Source organism: Rutilus rutilus (assembly GCF_951802725.1).
Source record: "Rutilus rutilus genome assembly, chromosome: 1".
Classification (NCBI taxonomy): Eukaryota; Metazoa; Chordata; class Actinopteri; order Cypriniformes; family Leuciscidae; genus Rutilus; species Rutilus rutilus.
Genome location: NC_140209.1, coordinates 73,066,113 through 73,087,300, shown reverse-complemented (window position 1 = coordinate 73,087,300; position 21,188 = coordinate 73,066,113). Strand labels below are relative to the sequence as shown.

Below are 21,188 nucleotides of genomic sequence, written 5' to 3'. Positions count from 1 at the left end.
GACGCATTAAGCGCGCCAAGCGCGCTCATTGGACGTGACGTCACGCGCAAGGCTCAGCCATAGGCTGCTGCAGTTGCCGCAGAGCAGCCAATGGGCACGCGATTCGCTTGCCCTAGGTCTGCAGGCTGCCGCACTGCGTTGACAAGGTTTAAAAAATTAAGGATAATTTTTGGCTTCAGTATCTCGAGAAAGGAGACTTTCCCGCAGCGTAAGCTAGCTTACGCAATACGAGAGAACCTCTCGTAAGAGAACGAATGAACACACGACACGGTCTGTGTATAATCCGTGTATCATTCGTTCAGTCGTTTTTTTTTATTTAATATTGAAAGTAGAAAAATGAGAAAACAGTTCCTTTTTCGATTTTCCATTTTTTCCAAAAAACGAAAAACAAGAATTCAGTTAGATTTTTCGTTTTTCGTTCTGAAGTAGAAACATTTATAAACAGCTGGAATATTCGATTTCTACACGTGGGCGGGAATGAAACGCTCCTTTCCTCTGATTTGTCAGCCAACGATCAAACTGTCCCGTCATCAGTTCTTCCTCAGTTCTGCACGGCAGAATATGAGTCCTCCGTTGTGCGGATTCTTAACGCGTTTATTGCATCTACATTTCATCTTTTTTTCATCAAACAACCAGACTAACGAATGGTTCGACTCAACCCGTAGGCCTACTGGGAAATCCACTAGACAGGGCTTTCTTCTGTGTATAAATTCACCTACGCTTTGCATCAGCTGGCTATGCAGGGTAGCCTAAATGACGGCTGTTAGCCTACCATGGTTGCCCTCGCCCAGTAATATTTTTAAAATAATAAATGAAGATATAAATCAATATAATTAGTTGTAAATTAAATATTTTTAACACTAATAAGCCCATATTAACGTAAACGCATGAACTGTCATTCAGACTGACTATCTAACAACCGGAGAACAGAGAACAACGGAGATATTAAAATACATACTCTTCTGAGTTTTATGATGTAGGCCTTGTGATTTAGTAAAATTTGTTAATTTATATCTCAAAGATGTGCGCTTGTATCGCAGCGCACCGGGTCATGTTGAGAGGGAAACAAACGCATTTTATTATTAGCCTATTCAGAAATAGTGTAAAAGACCGGTAAATAAAATACAACATTAACATTATAAACACTATTAATAACATATAGGCTATGTCTATGCGTATTTTACTTCCCCTTACTGTAGCCTATGTCAAATCCTTAAATGAATGGTAGCCTATTCAGAAAACAACAAGAATGAAAAATAGGTAGCCACGTATAATAAAAATATAGCCTAATAGCTTATAAAAATAGCCTATTTTGTCCTTTATTATAAACAACATTTAGCCAATTTTAAAGGTGCCATGTGTAAAAATTGAGGTAAAAATATCCAAAAAATGAGCTACACGCATCAAAAGAATGAGAAGAAATAAGATCGATGATGTCATTAAAAAAATGACAAGTTATAGTGCTGCAGAGATATCAACCTGAATTAGCAATAGCATTACTAGCCACGGCCCGACAGGTGTTGTAATACCAGTTTCGGCCATGGGAGGCGGTATGCGAGCAACATAACCACCACCAGCCCAACTGCAATACACGAATAACTCGCATGGCTTGTGGACGTACTTGAACCTGATGTCAATCGTGTGGAAAATACAGCCCACTACTACATTTCAGTTCAGGGAAGAGAGCGGAAGAATGGCTGAAGCCCTTGGCAAGAGACCCTTACCACCACCACACCCACCCGCTGCAGGGATAAAACGCGCTCGGAATCGCAAATAAAATCTGATAAAAAAAGGAACAGAACCAGAGTAAACATTGGCACTGCTTTCCATCGCTGGAGACAACTAATGGACATGAAAGAAATGAGGTTCGACTCCGAACTTGCAACATTTCTGTTTATTATAACAACCTATATTATGTTTATTAAATGGCTTTCCTGAGGTAAATCTGACATAATTGTTCTCCAGCTATGTTATTGACCTCTTCACGCTGATAAAAAAACACTGATTGGTAGATATTATGTATGAGGAATACATTTTGGTAAATTGTAGCCTACTGTATCTTTCAACAGTGTTCGTGTTTTTTACTATTAGCTAACAGTTAACATTAGTAGAGATGATCGGTTCACGTGCGCTAGGGATCTGTCACGTAACATTTACAAGCGCCAAAACGGTATTTATTGTTTGAATTGCGTAATAAAATTGACAGAATCTGAGAGCTGAAATTTTTTTTATATCATAACTAACCTGCTCTGTCTAGTCTGTCGGTATCCGTGTCCTCTTTGCTTCGCGATTTTTCTGTGCACGAGAAAATTGATGCGTGTTGTGAGAGCGTGTGAAAAGTGTCAATTGCGTGTGTCACGGTGAATGCGTGATAGTTGGCAACTCTGGTTACGTTGGTCAACATCAGCGAATGCTGTCTGTCAAATTAATGTAATATGAACAAAACGAATATGAACATATTCACTGGTAAAGGTGAAGGGGAGTAGCTTGAAGATGTCATATTCATAGAGTAGACACACTTTCTGGAGGTATACTGCCCCCATCTGGTATGGAATGTGGAGTATGAATTGATTTTTTTTTACACATGGCACCTTTAAACGCCAAGCCTAAACGAATTTATTTGAATCGAAACTGAAACTGTACCGACGTTGGTTTCGCGCATCTCTCATTCCGTCCAAAGTTTCCATATTTGCAATGTAACATTTGGATGCTAACTAGTAATGTAAAGAAGGCTTTATACTTAAGTCAAGTCCCAATATACACGTATATGCTAAATCATCATCTTCACAGCAAGGGAAATGAGTTTGGAATAACAGCAAGTAACCTACTGTGCGGCACAGCCTTTATATTGTACAACAGACCAATTAAATTAAGCAGAATAACTTTTTATATGTTTGGTTGACTGTGTTTTATTTTAATAATGAACAGGCTGCGATGTTAGCAATGCCAGAAGTGAACTGATAGAGATGCTGTGTGAGCGAGCGATGCGCCGGCGACATCACTTGGATTTGTTGCTCAGCAGGGGAAATAATAATATTCTGTCGTTTAATACTCTGTCATTCGAAACAGTAACATTTATATTTTTATTTGTGTACATTCAAAATGACTACAAAATGTCATGCCTTTGGAAAATAAAGAAAACAACATGATGCGCTGCTTTAGCGCGTCTCAGTCTCCTTGAACATCTTTCTGGCGCACACCAAAAATGAACCAAAATAGAGTGAATAGCCTTATTACGCACCTACTTTTCAAAGTCAACATTTAGATTATTTGAAGTAAAATGCATTATATAGTCACTTAGGAATAAAACACAGCGTGGTTCATGATAAAAAAATAAATTAAAAAAAACGTGACTTTACAGTTCGGAAAACAGGAAAATAGCAAAACCCTGGCACTTGAGAACTCCTGGTCTACACAGAAGAAAGCCCTGTCTAATGTTTTCCCAGTACGGGTTGTGTCGAGCCATGTTAGTCTGGTTATTTGATGAAAAAAAAAGATGAAATGTAGTTGCAATAAACGCATTGGTTAAGAATACACACAACAGAGGACTCTTATTCTGCAGTGCAGAACTGAGGAAGAACTGATGACGGGACAGTTTGATCTTCGGCTGACAAATTAGAGGAAAGGGGCGTTTCATTCCCGCCCACGTGTAGAAATCAAATATTCCAGCTGTTTATAAATTTTTCTACCTCAGAACGAAAAAACTAAAACTAAGCTGAATTCTTGTTTTTCGTTTTTTTGGAAAAAATGAAAAAAAGAAATAGGAAACTTTTTCTCATTTTTCTACTTTCAATATAAAAAAAAAACCGACTGAACGAATGATACAAGGATTGTGTATCATCTGATCATTTCATTTCCTGTTTGGAATGGAATAACGAGAAATGAAAAGACGGATCGTTTATTCGTTGTTTCATTTAGTTTAATAAACGGAAAATTAGATTTCGGCTCGATTTCTAATTTTTTGTTTGTGGTTTACAAATCAGTTTATGGCTTTGATATTTCGTTTGCACATGTGGGCGGTGCTGAAACGCCCCTTTCATCTGATTGGTCAAACCGCTTCGTCTTCAGTACAGCCAGAATAAGAGTCCGAACGGCACACTCACATCCCACTTTAACCCCCTGTGAGCAATAGGGGAAACCCAGAAAGTGCACTGCTATAAACAATGAAACATAAGCCCTGCTGTCTTCAAATAAATAAACTTCAGTCACACTGTAATTGCTGTACAGTATAATGATACTAACTGTAGTTTCTCCAGCTTGAGTTGTGGGTTCATCAGTAGATCACTGAGGTTTTTCACTTCTGAGTCTCCTAGTGTATTCCTGCTCAGGTCCAGCTCTCTCAGGTGTGACGGGTTTGATTTCAGAGCTGAAGTCACATCAGAACAACCTTCATCTGTCATATCACAGCCTCTTAACCTACATTAGCAGAGAGAGAGAAGAAAATAAGACAGAAGAAAAGAAAACTCTTTATTCTGTAAAGACACATCATCTTCATAAGCAAATAAAACAGAGAGAGGAAGAGAGATCTTCATCTTTATTTCACCAGATCACAAAATACTAAGTTTGCACAAATACAATGTTAAAGTGTTTTAGTTTAAACTGTTGAAGTGATTTTAAGCATTTTGATTCTTGTATGTGAATGTGACTGACCTCAATCTCTCCAGTTTACAGTGTGAATCCTTCAGTACGGCACATAAGCGCTTCACTCCAGAGTCTCCTAGTGTATTCCTGCTCAGGTCCAGCTCTCTCAGGTGTGACGGGTTTGATTTCAGAGCTGAAGTCAGGATGAGACTCTGTTTCTCTGTAATTCTGCATCTATCCAGACTGAAGACAGAAAGAGAAAATGACTCAGATCTATGATGATCAACTAACGTGTTCATCTTCATCCAGCAGACTTTTGCTGACAAATAAACAGGGATATCAAGGTAAAGGTAACATGGAGAAAGACTACACATTGTTCATTTAAATAAATTACCAACATTGTTACAATACAATGGTTGAAAGCGTTGATCTATTTATGTTAGTTTACACATTCATTTAATTTAATCTTTAAGGTTCTTTCATGTCAATGTCACCCTTGGTTTGCTCACTGGGTCAAATGTGTTTATGTCGGCTGTTTTCAGACACATTGTCTACTTGCTAAAACTTTACAGTAAGGTTTCATTTGTTAACATTAACTACATTAGTTAACATGAACCAATGATGGACAATACTATACAGCATTTAATAACCTTAAGTTTATACATTTACTAATACATTTTTAAATACAAAAGTTAACAGAATATCATTAGTAAATCCCCTGTGAACTAACATGAACAAAGAATAACTGTATAAACTAACATGATCAGATTAAGGAATAAAAGTATTTCCTTAAGCAGAAGACAATCAAACAAGTTTTGTAAAAGGTAGTTCATCTGCTTTAGTGCTGCACCGTGAGGCAGTGTTGGTGTATTTTATGGATGGCTCAGCTAAACAGGCCAATAAGAGACTATTAACTACTATTATTGCTTTTAATTATACTAATGTCTAATTAAAACGTCTACAAATGTATAAAACTGATCAGAGATCAGGTTAAGCCCACAGACACTTGTTCAATCTCAGTGAATCTGCATGATTCATGGGTTCACAGAGATCATCGCCCCCCAGTGGTGAACCATTGACAATTTTAAACGTTTTGAAACAGTTATGACGTAATGAAGCCTCGTTTACTGAAATCATGTGACTTTGGCAGTTTGATACACACTCCGAACCACTGATCCGAAACAAAAGATTCGTAAAGGTTTCACAGCTTCATGAAGCGTGTTTCGAAAGCGCCCATCACTAGCGTTCAGTCAACTTACCTTCAGTGGATCTTATTACAGGAAGATACTGATCACAGACTTTTAAAATGCACTTAATCGGTTTTTACAAGTTACAGTATATGTTGCACCAAAATTAGATATTTGTGAAATACAAAGATTAAATTGAAAGCAGTTATGAACAGTTCTGATCCTGATGTCTGAAATAAAACATTGTTCTGCCTCTACAGAAACTGATATAATTATTGACCCACGATCAAACTGTCTGTCTTAATCAAATATTTAAAGCTTGATATCACCTTTTTAATTTTGTGTTATTAACCTGTTAACCTTTGCCAGTGCGCCGGTGTTACGGATCAACTGGGGACGCGCGCGTGCACGCAGATAATTTTACCTGGATTTCCAGCAGATGTTGAACGGTGACAGATTCGTCACAGCGAATCTTTCTCTGAGCAGATTTAAAAGCTTTCCACGTTATTGGTAAATGTTTGTATCATATTGGGACACTGTTGTTTACTCTGTCGCTGCTCCGCTGAATGTTTTAGACGCCTTTAAAGGAGAACTCCGGTCAATTTTAACATTGAGCTCATTTTGTTGTAAATTTGGAGTGCTGTCAATACAGAGAACAACGACAAAAATCTGTGTTGCCTACACTGTGTTATCCTCTTTTAAAAATGTGCACCCTGTTGACTTCAATGGGGCACGTTTTAAACCTGCTTTTAGCCTCTTAACATCCTTGATGTGTCATTACAAGTGCACAGCCATGTGAGTGATTCCTTCAGAGTGAACACGCAGTCAATCTGACTGCAGTAGATGTGAAAGATATGAATAAAAATGATGTTATTTCAGCCAGCGCTCATACCTGTATTTACATCCTGTTTTCGGTCGAAGTCCGTTGTAATCAATTGTCGAGTTTACGCGCATAGGTTTAGTACGTATGATCACGCGCGTGAACTCGACAATCGACTACTTTTTGGACTTCGACCGAAATACAGGTATGTATTCACCCGTGTTCACTCTGAAGGAATCACTCACATGGCTGTGCACTTGTAATGACACATCAAGGATGTTAAGAGGCTAAAAGCAGGTTTAAAACGTGCCCCATTGAAGTCAACAGGGTGCAAATTTTAAAAAGAGGATAACACGGTGTAGGCAACACCGATTTTTGTCGTTGTTCTCTGTACTGACAGCACTCCAAATTTACAAAAAAAAATGAGCTCAATGTTAAAATTGACCGGAGTTCTCCTTTAAGGGAAGATTTCACGACACAGACCATGCCCACATTATTTTGTTACATTCGTTTCAATAAAATTGAATATCTGACGACAACTGTAAGTACATTAAATAAATCATGCTATTGACATTGTGTCTTTGCAGTGCATGTGTATTCGCAGATTATTGTTATGATGCCAATTTGTGGCTTAATTTAAATTGAGCAGCAATACTGCTGTGGTAAAAGGGATGTCAAGCATTTATTTATTATTTATTTTAATGTTACTGAGGAATGAATTAAAGCATAAAGCATACAGTAGGCTACACTCCATAAATATTCCTAAAGAGTGTGAAAATTGAGAAGCCATAGCTTATGGATCCAGTGAATTACCCACAACATTTATTCAGGGAATGTTCAACAAACATATTTATTAGCTAACAGGTATGAAAGCAACAATAAAAAAATAAAAAATAAAAATAGGCAAATGTGCATGCAGGACAGCTGTATTTGCCAACAGTGGAAGATCTGACCACACAGTCCCACCTTCAACATTCTGAACATTCAATCTAAGGAAGGGAGAACAAACTACCCACATAGCAACATTGTGTCAGCCCAGATCCGGCCCACATCTGGCACACGTGGAAAGATGATCTGGCCCACATGCAGCGTGGAATTACGGCACTTGGGTTGGCCGCTCCTGTTTGCCAGATCTGGGCCACAAGCAGGCCATAGCAATGCCACATCTCAGCCAAGAGCAAATAAATAAACCAGATCTGGACCTTATCTGAGCCACAAAATCTGTATATATTAAATATGAAGTCATCTCAGCCTTAATAAGCCTGTTAACAAAAAGAATCACTGAAACAAAGAAGAGAACAGAAAAAGAGATGAGTAGAAACACAAGAACTACAACTGACTTCAGCCACAGCCTTAGATGAAATCAACTGAAGAGAAAAGAAGACATTAAATCTGTGAAGATCTCAGCAGAGGAGGATTAAACAACTCCACAAACAGCATTACCAGCTTCACTTATTACTAACCAGACTGACTTTATTTCTGTCAGACGTCTACACAAGTTTTTATTGAGAATTAACAGTGGTTTAACTAAGAAATAAGTCCACAGCTTTTACACTGGTTAAGATCAGAGAATCAGACATGTCCAGGATGATTATGTAATCAACACAACAGTCATAAACACCTGATCATCTTTCTCTTGATTATTTCTTGGCATAACAAATGTGTTTTATAAACTCATAGTTAAAGCAGTCAGAGAAAAATTTATATAATAAAGTCAATGGTTCAATAGCCCAACTAAAACCATGCCAATCTCTAGGTATGGTGAAGGCTATGTGATGATGTGGGGCTATTTTAATTCCAAAGGCCAAGGGAACTTTATCAGGATGCATAGTATCCTAAAAAAATAAATAAAAAAAAACTTAAAAATAAAAATCTGCCTGCCTCTATGGGAATTTAACATAGGGGTGTACTCACTTATGCACCATGCATTTTAAGGAAGAACATTTATTTATTTACGATACATTATTCATTCACAAAGAAAATTGGTGTCCTTAAAGGTTGGATTTTTCCTAATTTTTTTAATTAAGGCATTAAGTTCAATTTCCAAAATATGATTTTTTATTCCTCTTTTTAGTCAACTTTAGCATGGGTGTATTCACTTATGCATTGCACTGTATATATATATATATATATATATATATATACACACACACACACACACACACACACACACACACACATATATGAATACTTAAGATGTAAAAGCCTCTAAGTGCCATCTGAATTTTTCTTCTAGTTTGATCATTTTTATCAAGGTTGTATGTTTATGTTCAGTTATTTCACTTTAATGGCAATGAAAAGGACCTATTAATTGTCATTAAAGTGAAATTACTGAACCTAAATATACAAGCTTGATAAAAATGCTAATTTTAGAAGAATTTTTTTTCTTTTACATCTGAAGTCTTCATGTATGCACATGTATATGAATGTGTGTGTGTGTATATGTGTGTATTGTATCTGACCTCAGTGTGTTACCCTACCTGTATATATATATATATATATATATATATATATATATATATATATATATACACACACACACACTGCTTGTGATATTGCCATCCATGAATGAATCAACAGAGATACACGCATACTATTGATTCATTCATGTTTATTCATTGATGGTAATATCACAAGCAAATAAATTACTTTTTCCTTACCAAAAATCAACATCTGTCATTGTTCACAGGTTTATGTGTGTGTGTGTGTGTGTGTGTGTGTGTGTGTGTGTGTGTGTGTGTGTGTGTGTGTTTTTTTTTTTTTTTTTAGGTAAAATGTATTGGCTAAATGATGTTTAACTTATTTGAGAAATTACACAAAAGCTTTCGACAAAGGCGTGATCTGCGAGCAGCTGACCGACGACTCCTCTGAATTGTGAGCACGAACGACATAAAAACGCAGACGAAAGCAGAAAGAACTAAAACCATTGCTCTAAGTGCAGTCAGTGGAATGGGCTCTTTAAATTTTCGCGCTGATGTGACCGCGCATGTTACGTGACAATACCAACCGTAATACCAGTACGTCCGGACTCCATTCATACTACCCGTATTCATACTATATAGAGCGTACTTTTTTAACGGTCGCGAAGTACGTTCTAATTTAAATGTAGTCGGCAAATCGGCTTTGGCCGCGACTCTGGAGGACTTGGAGTTAAGTTTTTCTTTGAGAAAAGAGCAAAGAACAGCACTTAAGTCATTCTTAAAAAAAGGAAGATGTGTTCGTAGTTTTGCCGGCCAGATATGGCAAAAGTTGAATCTATCAACTAGCTCCGCTGTTGGGAAAACGCTCTGGTTGGTTGAAGCACTGTCCTATTGCGTGCAGAGGGAATTTGAAAGAAAGCCGTTTATCCCGCCCTCGGATTGAGCCGCGTCTATGGTGAGTTGCCAGACCTAACATCTGGATGTAGATCTGGCTTGCCAGGCTAGTACCTACTCCCATAGTACGTGATTTCGGACGCAGCTTTAGTCCATATATGGAACACATGAAAAAGTGCCATAATCATGTGACATTCTGGAGATTTTTCAAAAGTGGGGTTGCAGCTTAATAGTTTAATTGACTGTTTAATTTTATTACTTTAAATTGTTCTGGCTCTGTGTGACTGAGGGAAAAACTGCTTAAAAGTAATATAATAAATAAATGAGCAATACTCACGTCAGTGTGTTGAGTTGACAGTGTTTATCCTGCAGTAGGGCAGCGATCTGATTCACTCGTGTGTCTCCTAGTTTATGTCCTCTCAGATTCAGCTCTCTCTGGAGTAACGGGTTTATACCCACAACTCTATTCACATACTGACAGGCTTCCTCTGCAGCAGGACTCACAAACCTGCAGAAGAGGCAATTCAGGTATCAACTAATTGTCCACCGCATTACAAAAAAATTATTGATACGATAAAAAACGTAATTATTGTTTTAAAGACAAGCTTAAGTTAGTTATTTAGATATCAAATTTTTCTTTAAACATTTAAATACACAAATAAATATATATTTAAAAGAAACTAGAGCAACACTCAGTCCTAAAGCAAACATAAGCATAAGAACAGAAAGGTCTCACAGAGCAGAAGGGCAAAAGCTCACTAGATCATGATTTTCAGTATGAATACAGAGTGTGAAATTAAGATCTTTCTGTCTTTAAAGCAGGAGGAGTGAGAAACGTCAGCACAGAGAAAACTGGCTTTTGAAACTGCATGTTTGAGAACATCTGGAGACTCATAGACCTGGTGTAGAGAGATGCAGTGAATCTGGGCTTGATGGAAAACTATTATTGTTAATTATTAAGGTATACTCCTGAATGTCAGCACACATATACTGACCCATAATGTCTATTTGACCTGTAGCTCGTATCACAACTAAACTGTGTTGACGGTTATCATCATCATGACACAACCTGCAGCATCTGATCTGATCTTGATCATTTTGATGCAACAAATTGTACAGCTTATTATATAACTAAAATAATATATTAGTTATGAATATTTAGCCTGCATATAGCTAATTTAGTTAATTATTTGATCCCGTCTCACCTCAGTGTCTTCAGTTGACAGTCTGGATCCTGCAGTAAATCACTGAGCTCCTTCACTCCTGATTGTCCAGGATCATTTCCTGTGAGATCCAGCTCTATCAGGTGTGAAGGGTTTGATCTCAGAGCTGAAGCCAGAGCTTTATAACCTTCTTCTGTCACACTGCAGTTAGAGAGTCTAGAACAGAGAGGAAAACATTCAGCTGATTAATCAGTTAAACCTGAACAATACAAATCCTTAAACTGAATTTAATTTTATTCTTTATACAAATGTATTGAAAGTCAGTTGCAAAAACTGACAATTGAATATGGAGGCAAACAAAAGGCTCAGTGAACTTTAATATGTTAGACATCAACATCCCTTTCAAGATTGCAATTAACTAAAACTGTACAACTCTGAAAGTCTATGTTATGAAAATGGTCAGAAAATTAGAAAATTAAAGTTTGGGAATGGCCCAATAAAGTCCAGACTTCAATTCCATTAAAATGCTGTGGAAGGACTTGAAACACAGCTCATGTTGGAAAGCCTACAAATGTCACTGAGCTGATGCAGCTTTGCAAGGATGAGTGAGACCAGGGGCACAAAGCCTTTCTTTAAAGCGAATTTCGTTTTGTATTAATTGTATCTTAATTTTAATCAGTGTTTCATTATCTAAATTCCTAGATTTAATAAATAAAAAGTAAATATAGCAGACAATAGATAATCACGACACGGAGGCGCCAGCGCCTGAACTGGAGCTTAAGCTATCATCCATGAACCGAAACTCAGCGTATAAGGTAGCCTACTCGCCTCACACACCTAAAAAAAAAAATTGAAATATATCTATCATCTACAGAAATCTCTATTTTTAACCCTCTGGGGTCTAAGGTGTTTTTGGGGTCCTTGAGATGTTCTGACATGCCCTGACATTTGTGCTTTTTTCAGTTGCTTATAAACATATTAATGGCAAAAAAAAATTACACACTATTTAGCACAAACAGGGCTACCATAATATGTGAGCAACAAGAATGTACATGTCTGCATTTTTGAGAGAATAATGTTTATGCGTGGTTATTGAAAAAACTAAAAACTAAAGTTTCTGAAATAAGACCACAAAACACATACTAAATATGTGCCAATAAGACTTTTGTCTAATAGATGTCATTGCCTAGTGTTTTTTCTTCAAAATGATGTGAAAATCACCCTGCCTAATCATTCACATAACACAATACATTGATTTGAATTTTGCAAAGCACTTTCTGTTTGGAAAGGCAATATTCGAGTGGGCGTCACAGATCATGCATATTTAGTGGTTCACACCTGAGGACCGCATACTTAATGAGCCATTCATTCAGGTGAGTCACTGAGCCACAAGAATGCAAGAGCAACAGTTGGAAGTATCTCAATTCTTTTTTATTTTTCCACATATTGTGCTTGCAATTTGGCCTATAATATCCAAGGAAAACATGTCTAGTAATTGTGCAGTTAATTCTCATACTGTATTTTCAGTTTTGGAATATTTATCCTCTCCCCAAATTTGTCACTAATAAAACACAATAAAAATTATTTAAAGAAAAGGCTTATATTTACCTTTTAATAGTTTGTTTACATCTACCTTGTAAATATTTCAATAAACAACAATTCAAGAGTAATCTTTCTTTGTAAAAACTAAAGTATACATTTTATCATACATATTTCAAAGTTAAGGATTTGATTGATTATTTGATTATTTTTGACAAAAAATTGGCAAATAAAAGCTTATTTGAGGTGGCAGATATTTTACAGTAAAAATGTATAATCTATCCAAAACTAATCAACGAAATGTTGTCTTTCATATGTCTGTAACATAGGTCTTTCATTTTTATTATAAGGAATATAAATGTTAATTTGCAGTTTAATACGTTGCTTATACAAATATATATATGTGCATACACACACACATATATATGTGTATATATTTATAGACAAAAATAAATTGTATTTATATTTTTTATATACTTTTTTTTTTTTCACAAATTGTGCTTGCAAATTGTATAATATCCAAGGTAAACATGTCTAGTAATTGTGCAGTTAATTCTCATACTGTATTTTCAGTTTTGGAATATTTATCCTCTCCCCAAATTTGTTACTAATAAAACACAATAAAAATGATTTAAAGAAAATAATTATATTTACCTTTTAATAGTTTGTTTACATCTACCTTTTGAGGGACATTTTCCCTTATTATTATTCCTCACAGCGCTGCGAGACGGTGTAAACAAGTAATGATCTGAATAAACTTGTGTTTTCTCGAGCTGATATGGGGCTCGAGAAAACACAGCCCCTCACAGGTTTGCGCCGTGGATTCCCGCGAGTCAGACGCGGATACTGTGTTTGTTTTAGGCTCGCGCAGTCTTCACTCGGACGCGCGCTTCAATCCGTTGTGGAGACTCTCTTTTTGTTACAGTGAAATTACAAAACAAAATACACACAAACATGTCTCTGCCTGATATACAACCACTGATAAACATAATCTGATTTGATAAAAAAAAAAAAAAACTATATGAGTGCAGATTCGAACTCAGAACCTCTGACATGCTAGGCAAATGCTCTACCACTAGACCACTTGAGTACACGTATGTACTCACGTGAAAACTCGGTGTTTACTCGGCGTGATCAATTCGCTCTTGAAAATGCTGCCGTTCGTCGTCTGAGCTACAATCTTCCTCTGAGGAAAAGCCAAGGTGAGTTATTCCTCGCTGTCCAGAATCATCTGAAGGGCGTCTTTCCCGGAGAAACGAGCCATCCTCTCTAAACGCGATGAACTATCAGTGAATCTGATCTGATGAAACTTCGTGTTTTCAAGGCATTGATCGGGGGGCGGGTGCGAAGCATAGATTACCTAAACTATTTACCATGTGAATAGTGCCGGGGGCGGGGCGGCCTCGGTTCATTATAGAGATAATGAGGCAGAAGGAAAAAACGGTACCTCTCCTTGCTTTCAAACGGATTACATGAGTTGAAAACATTTGTTTTTTATATTAATTACTTCATTTAAAAGAAGAGATTTCAAGCTTCATAAAGACATATACCACGTGTCTGTGTGAGAAGTATTTGCTGAGTTATGATTCATTTTCGGACGCGTTTCAGAATGGTCTACACGGACAGAGAGAAGGCAGATCGCGCTCCGTGTTTATTTTTCTTAATTTGGCGAAAAGCACAACACTTTGTTTTTATTGTGAGTATACACAAAAATAATACACATTTAACAGAATCGATTGATGTATGAAACTCCTATGGAAAATCAAAGTCAACAGAGTATTTATGAGTTTCTTTTACACTGATAAAAAAAAAGCGAGCTGGTATCGCCGGCGAGACCGCCGACCTCAGGGGGTTAAACAGAACCATTCAAAACAACATAAAACTATGTAATCCATATGAACCGTGCATTTCTCTCCGGCACGTTCACTACTGCGAAGATCGCGAGTCAATATCGTCAACTTCATCTTTGCAGCCGACACAGAAAACGTCTCGGTTACGTATGTAACCCTCGTTCCCTGAGTACAGGGAACGGAGACGTGTTGTCGGGGGAGTTCCCTGACGAATTGGGATCACGCTAGGGAGACCAATTGCCTACGAGTGAATTAAAACGAGCCAATGAAATTGGCATGCAGGATTTGCATTCCGCAGCCCGCCTACCAGCGCGGGTATAAAAAGGCGGAAGCAACGCATGCATAGTGCTTTTCGCTGAGGAGCCGAACAGTGTCCGATCCTCCGCGAAGGAACAGCAACATGGCGACGGGACGACACGTCTCCGTTCCCTGTACTCAGGGAACGAGGGTTACATACGTAACCGAGACGTTCCCTTTCATCCTGGGAACTCCGACGTGTCGTCGGGGGAGTTCCCTGACGAATTGGGATCCCTAGTAAAACGCCATGGTGCTGGCCCCTTCCAGCACCCAGCTAAGCTACCCTGCAGCAGTTTATTGAATAAGTTGCGGGAGCTAGCTAGGGAATCACACTGCTGTTCCGCAAGACCCGCACAGTGGATTTTGGATAACACTGGGAAGCGTGCCCTAACCCCCAGGGGGGGTGGGGGAACGCTGCGGAAGCCCAGCCTGCTTGAGGAAGGCCTGGAATACACATATGTACTAGCCCAGTGGGGTAGTGAAACATATGGCAGTCCCTGAGGTAGTCCCAATCCGAGGGAAGTGGGAGCATACTCAACAGGGACGACAGAACGAGTCTGTCAAGGGGAAGTCACGGCTGAACTGCACGTGGCATCATAGGTCACCGTAGAGACCACTGAAAAACACCCAGTCTACTAGCAACTCCTACTAGAGGTAGCAGACCTGGCGCCGGGCGGTCCGCCACGCCTGACACCGGAGGGGTGATGGAGGAACTCACGAGGCTCACCGACGTAGGGCGCCAACGGAGCAAAAGACGCACGTATCCGGCCGAGGCACGGAATGGCGTAGCAAGCCGACACAACCTATTCCCTCGCACCACTGGCCGTAGCGAGTACTCGGGAGGAAACAGGTTCCACACGTAGGCTATAGAATCTAGCGAACGTGTTCAGTGTCGCCCAGCCCGCAGCTCTACAAATGTCTGTCAGCGAGGCGCCTTGAGCCAAAGCCCAGGAAGCGGCAACACCTCTAGTAGAGTGAGCGTGCAACCTGGGAGGACAAGGCTCACCCAGAGACTCATACGCTCAGGTGATAACATCCACTAACCAGTGAGCTAACCCCAGCTTGGAGACAGCCTTCCCCTTCTGCTGGCCTCCATAACAGACAAAGAGCTGATCTGAGGTTCTGAAGCTTTGCGTTCTGTCAAATAAACTCGCAGTGCGCAGACGGGACAGAGAAAAGCTAGGGCTGGGTCTGCCTCCTCCTGGGGCAGCGCTTGCAGGTTCACTACCTGGTCCACGAAGGGAGTGGTAGGAACCTTGGGCACATATCTGAGCCGGGGTCTCAATACAACATGAGAAAGGCCCGGCCCGAACTCCAGGCACGATTCGTCGACCGAAAATGCTTGCAGATCCCCGACCCTCTTGAAAGAGGCCAATGCTAACAGGAGCGCTGTCTTAATGGACAGGATATTAAGCTCTACTGTCAGCAAAGGCTCAAAGGGAGGACTTTGAAGAGCCCTAAGAACCAGAGCTAGGTCCCAAGAGGGTACAGAGTGCAACACACGAGGTGGATTTAACCTCCTAGCACCCTTAGGGAATCTGATGATCAGGTCGTGCTTCCCCAAGGACTTACCTTCTACTGCATCGTGATGTGCTGCTATTGCAGCGACATACACTTTGAGGGTGGAGGGAGACAGCCTTCGCTCCAACCCATCTTGCATGAAGGAAAGCACGACTCTGATCGGGCAAGTTCGGGGGTCCTCCTGACGGGAGGAACACCAATCGACGAACAGGTTCCACTTCAACGCATAGAGGCGCATCGTAGAGGGGGCTCTAGCGGAAGTGATGGTATCTACCACTGCCTGTGGCAGGCCATCTAGAACCTCCGCGTCCCGACTAGGGACCAGACATGGAGTTTCCAGAGGTCTGGACGCGGGTGCCACAGAGTGCCCCGTCTCTGAGAAAGGAGGTCCTTCCTCAGAGGAATCGGCCAAGGAGGGGCTGTCGCGAGGAGCATGAGTTCCGTGAACCAAGTCCTGGTGGGCCAATACGGCGCCACTAACAAGACCTGCTCCTCGTCCTCCCTGACCTTGCACAGAGTCTGTGCAAGAAGGCTCACTGGGGGAAACGCATACTTGCGTAGATCCCGAGGCCAGCTGTGAGCCAGGGCGTCCGTGCCGAGGGTCCCCTCGGTCAGGGAGTAAAACCACTGGCAATGGGTCGTGTCTGGAGAGGCAAACAGGTCTACCTGTGCGACTCCGAAGACACTCCAAATCAGCTGGACCGACTGGGGATGGAGTCGCCATTCTCCTGGCAGGGGAGGCAACCGTGAGAGCTCGTCTGCCACACGGTTGAGCTCCCCTGAAAGATGAATGGCATGAAGCGACCTCAGATGCTTCTGACTCCATAGGAGGAGGTGGGAGGCGAGTCGCGACATACGACGGGAGCGTAGACCACCTTGATGGTTGATGTACGCAACGGTCGCAGTGCTGTCCGTTCGGACCAGTACTGCTTGTGTCTGAGAAACCCCTTGAGGCGACACAAAGCTAGACGTACTGCTTGCAACTCTAGGCAGTTGATGTGCCAATGCAGCTGGGGCCCCGTCCACAGACCCAAGACTGCATGCCCGTTGTACGTGGCCCCCCAACCCATGGCAGAGGCATCCGTGAACACCACAGCATGCCTGGAAACCTGGACTAGGGGCACTCCAGCCCGTAGAAACACAGGGTCCGACCATGGGAAGAAGGTTCGGCGGCAGCGCGGGGTAACTTTGACCCGGAGCATACCGTTCTGCCACGCCCACCTCGGGACTCGATCGTGAAGCCAGCGCTGAAGCGGTCTCATATGTAACAAGCCGAGCGGCGTTACTGCGGCTGCCATATGCCCCAGGAGCCTCTGAAATTGTTTCAGTGGAACCGCTGTCCTGCCTCGAAAGGACTTGAGGCAGGTGAGCACTGACTGGATGCGCTCTTCTGTGAGGCGCACAGTCTGGGTAGTTCCATACTGAGATAAGAGATCCTCTGCACGGGGCAGAGTTTTCTCTTGTCCCAGTTAACCTGAAGCCCCAACCGACGTCCCTGTGATCGCACAACACATCTCGCGAGTGAGCTAGAATGAGCCAGTCGTCGAGATAGTTGAGAATGCGAACGCCTTGTTCTCTCATGGGAACAATGGCTGCCTCCGCGACTTACGTAAAGACACGAGGCGACAGGGCCAGCCCGAAGGGTTGGACTTCGTACTGATACGCACGACCCTCGAACGCAAACCATAGAAACGGTCTGTGTCGAGGAAGAATCGAGACGTGAAAGTACGCGTCCTTCAGGTCGCTCGCTGCAAACCAATGCGCTTCTGCGTGAGCATTTTGAACGGGAGTTTGTGCAGGGCCCGATTCAAAACTTGCAGGTCCAGGATTGGCCGTAACCCACCGCCTTTCTTGGGTACAATGAAGTATGGGCTGTTAAACCCGGACCTCATCTCGGCAGGAAGGACCGGCTCGATCGCGTCCTTCGCCAGCAGGACACCGATCTCTTTCCGCAAGACAGGGGCACCCACTGACTGCACACGGGTGCAGTGGACGCCCTTGAACTTGGGAGGCCGGCATGCATAGCCGAACCGAATGGTGCGAATGAGCCATCGGGACGGACCCGGAAGCACTAGCCAGGCTTCCAGATACCGTCCTAACAAACCCACCCGAACCACCGGCGTACCCGCGGAGGGGCAGCGAGGTGGAAGACAGGGACCCGGCTCTGGTGGCATTGTAGTGACCGAGAGCGGGGTCTGGGCGTTTTAACTTGACACCAACCTGCTTCCACCTGTGGGCAGACGGCAGAGAAGGCCCGTGGGCATTCTGCTGCGGGCTGCCCGGTGGCGAGGGGAGGGGGAGAGACGAGGAACGAGGCCCTGACTCCTCGTGACCTGGTCTCTGCGCCTCCGGGCCCAGCTGCAGACAGGAGCGACGCAGCCGAGGCTGTGTCACTGCTATCCGCGAGCTGGAGAGAGGGGAACGAGAGTGGCGCTGATCGTGGGCGGCGCGCACTGCCATTCTGACCCTCTCGGACGGAGGAGACTGGTCTTACTGGTCTGCCAGACTCGACCGTGAGGGGAAACGAGGAGCGAGTCCCGGGGGCATCGAGTCCTGGTTCCCACCTCCTCACCCAGCGAGAGACGAGAGTGACAAGGCCGAAGCCCTCACTGTCATCTGAGCACTGGGGGCCCGTGAGTGACTCAGAGGAAGTGGACTGCTCAAATTTGGGTACCGCTGACTGGATGACCAGCGGCGGAACAGAAATGAAATTCTCCACCCGGCCCTCCCCCGGGGGAAGGAGTGGTGATGACACGCACTCCCGAAAAGCAGACATCACATACTCCGGGTCGCTCCTCTCAGGGTCGTTTCCCTTACCCTTTGCGGGGGGAAACGAACTCCGAGCGGGCGGTTTTGAGGTGCTTCTGGACCACCAGTGTGGACATCGTCTGACCGAGGGCCAGCGCTGTGACTAAACACGGTCAGTCACTAAGCACAGCTCCACCCCGAATCAGAACTACCCACATGCACTGAATGTGCAGGGGTAGTGAGACAGGAAAAACTTCCGCAGATTTAGGCATGTTTGGCTTGCCATATTGGCACCAAAATGCTTCCATACTGCTAAAATTTTTCACACGCATCTAGGCACTTTAGACCCAGGAAGTGTGGCTGTCAAGTCTGAATCTTCAGCATGAGAACACACCATTACAGTAGGAACTCAGCATCATTTTCAGAGTATAACAGCCCTCTCTCCGATGTAGCGATCGACATCTGTCCTCCCCTGGGGCCCCAAATGAAATGATTGGTCCCTCATGAGAAGGACCAAAATCCATTTAAAAAAAAACAACGGCACACGGCACGCTGAGCGGCTCAAGCCTTTACGAGAAAGGGGAGACGAATGAAAATGTCACAAGTAACAGAAATAAGCACAAATGTCAGAGCATGTCAGAACACCTCCAGGCCTAGAAAAAACACCTCAGACCCCAGAGGGTTAAAGCACCACCAAAAGCAAAAGTTTTAAAACGTCGTCTTGAGGGAAGAAAATGAACGTCAGCAGCTTCAGTAAGGTATAGGTTTCTAAAAGATCTAAAGGGACTTTCTTACAAACAATCTCATTTGTAGGGCATCACTTTAAAATAATTCAAAATCTGTTTCTTTAAAAGCATGTGTACAAGATAGTAATTTTTGGATTTCCACTTGAATTTTTCCTACCCAAATTTAAAGTAAATAATTTGTCAAAAATTAAGCTCAAATATGTGATATATAGCTAGAACACCAGCACCTCGATGTGCTTTTTTTCCACCCATGGTCGCAATCAGTGACTGGATGGACTACCGTGAAAGTCGGAGGTCGGGGCGGAGGTCAGCTCCATCTTTAAAATATAGATGAAGAATTGGCGCAGTAGGTTGTAGGGCTCACAATCTGTAAACGTGTTTATAGTTTTTTTGTTTTCTGTGTTGGCTAATTTATAAATATAATATGTATGTATGTATTATACGTAGGGTTGGGCGATGTCCCCTAAATTGGCAGTTGACGATGTTTACAGTAAAACATCGCGATGGACGATGATATCGTCGGGGGGGGGGGGATGCTACGGAATCGCGCTGACCATCACGAAGAGAGAGAGTAGCTACTTCTACTGTGTTTACGCCACGGGAATACTCGGCTTGGCATTTTAAAATATTTATATGTTTATTTGGCCGTTTAGGCTCGCAACCGAAGACAAAGACTATGCTTGTCCATGTTGCGCTCGGAGCGCACGCACAGCATCCTGTCAGTACAATTCAGGTCTCTTTCGTGACTTATCGCGCTTTTAATATTTCTTTTTAATATAAAGCACATCCTGCTCTTTCTCATTCATTCATGTTTTATTATTAATAACTTTAAACAGAATCGTCAGCTGAAATCTGCGCGGATTATCAACAATACGACACATTTATAGGACATAAAGGGTCTCTGCGGCAAAAGTGAAAGTACCAGCGGGTGAAATGTTTCGAAATGTCTCTTTGAACAGTAAAGCACCCGTTTCAATAAAAGGATATATTAAAGTTTATATAGCCTACTTTTACATTTTCGCTGCTGTTCTAAAATGATTTTCGCCATCACCTTAAACAAGCAGCAGCTGCTTGAATCCCAGTGCAGGAGCTGTAACTGTTAGGTTACCACAGAAACGTAAGCGGTTAGTTGACTGTGGTGACTCGTGACACTCGCGAACAGCACTGAACACGCACGTCTTAATTTTTTTATTGTTCGTTGGTAAAGGGTGAGAGACCTTGCGAGCCACATGATTTTTGCCTAAGAGCCAGGTTCCCAACCACTGGTGTACACACGAACACGAACTGCCGTGAGACTGGGCTGGTCTCACAGGGTGGGGGCGTGGCATCACGATGGCTCACCATCTTGATGTCGGTCAGCCATCACGATGGACGATGATATCGTCCATCGGCACAACCCTAATTATATGTATATGATCCATT

The 21,188-nt window shown here is 42.1% G+C and overlaps 1 protein-coding gene across 1 annotated transcript in view; it reads right to left on the bottom strand.

Moving 5' to 3' along the window:
• The window catches only part of LOC311305794 (uncharacterized protein), a 1,216,100-nt gene that overhangs the window by 119,865 nt on the left and 1,075,047 nt on the right, over positions 1 to 21,188 (bottom strand). The gene's annotated exons all lie outside the window — the stretch shown is intronic.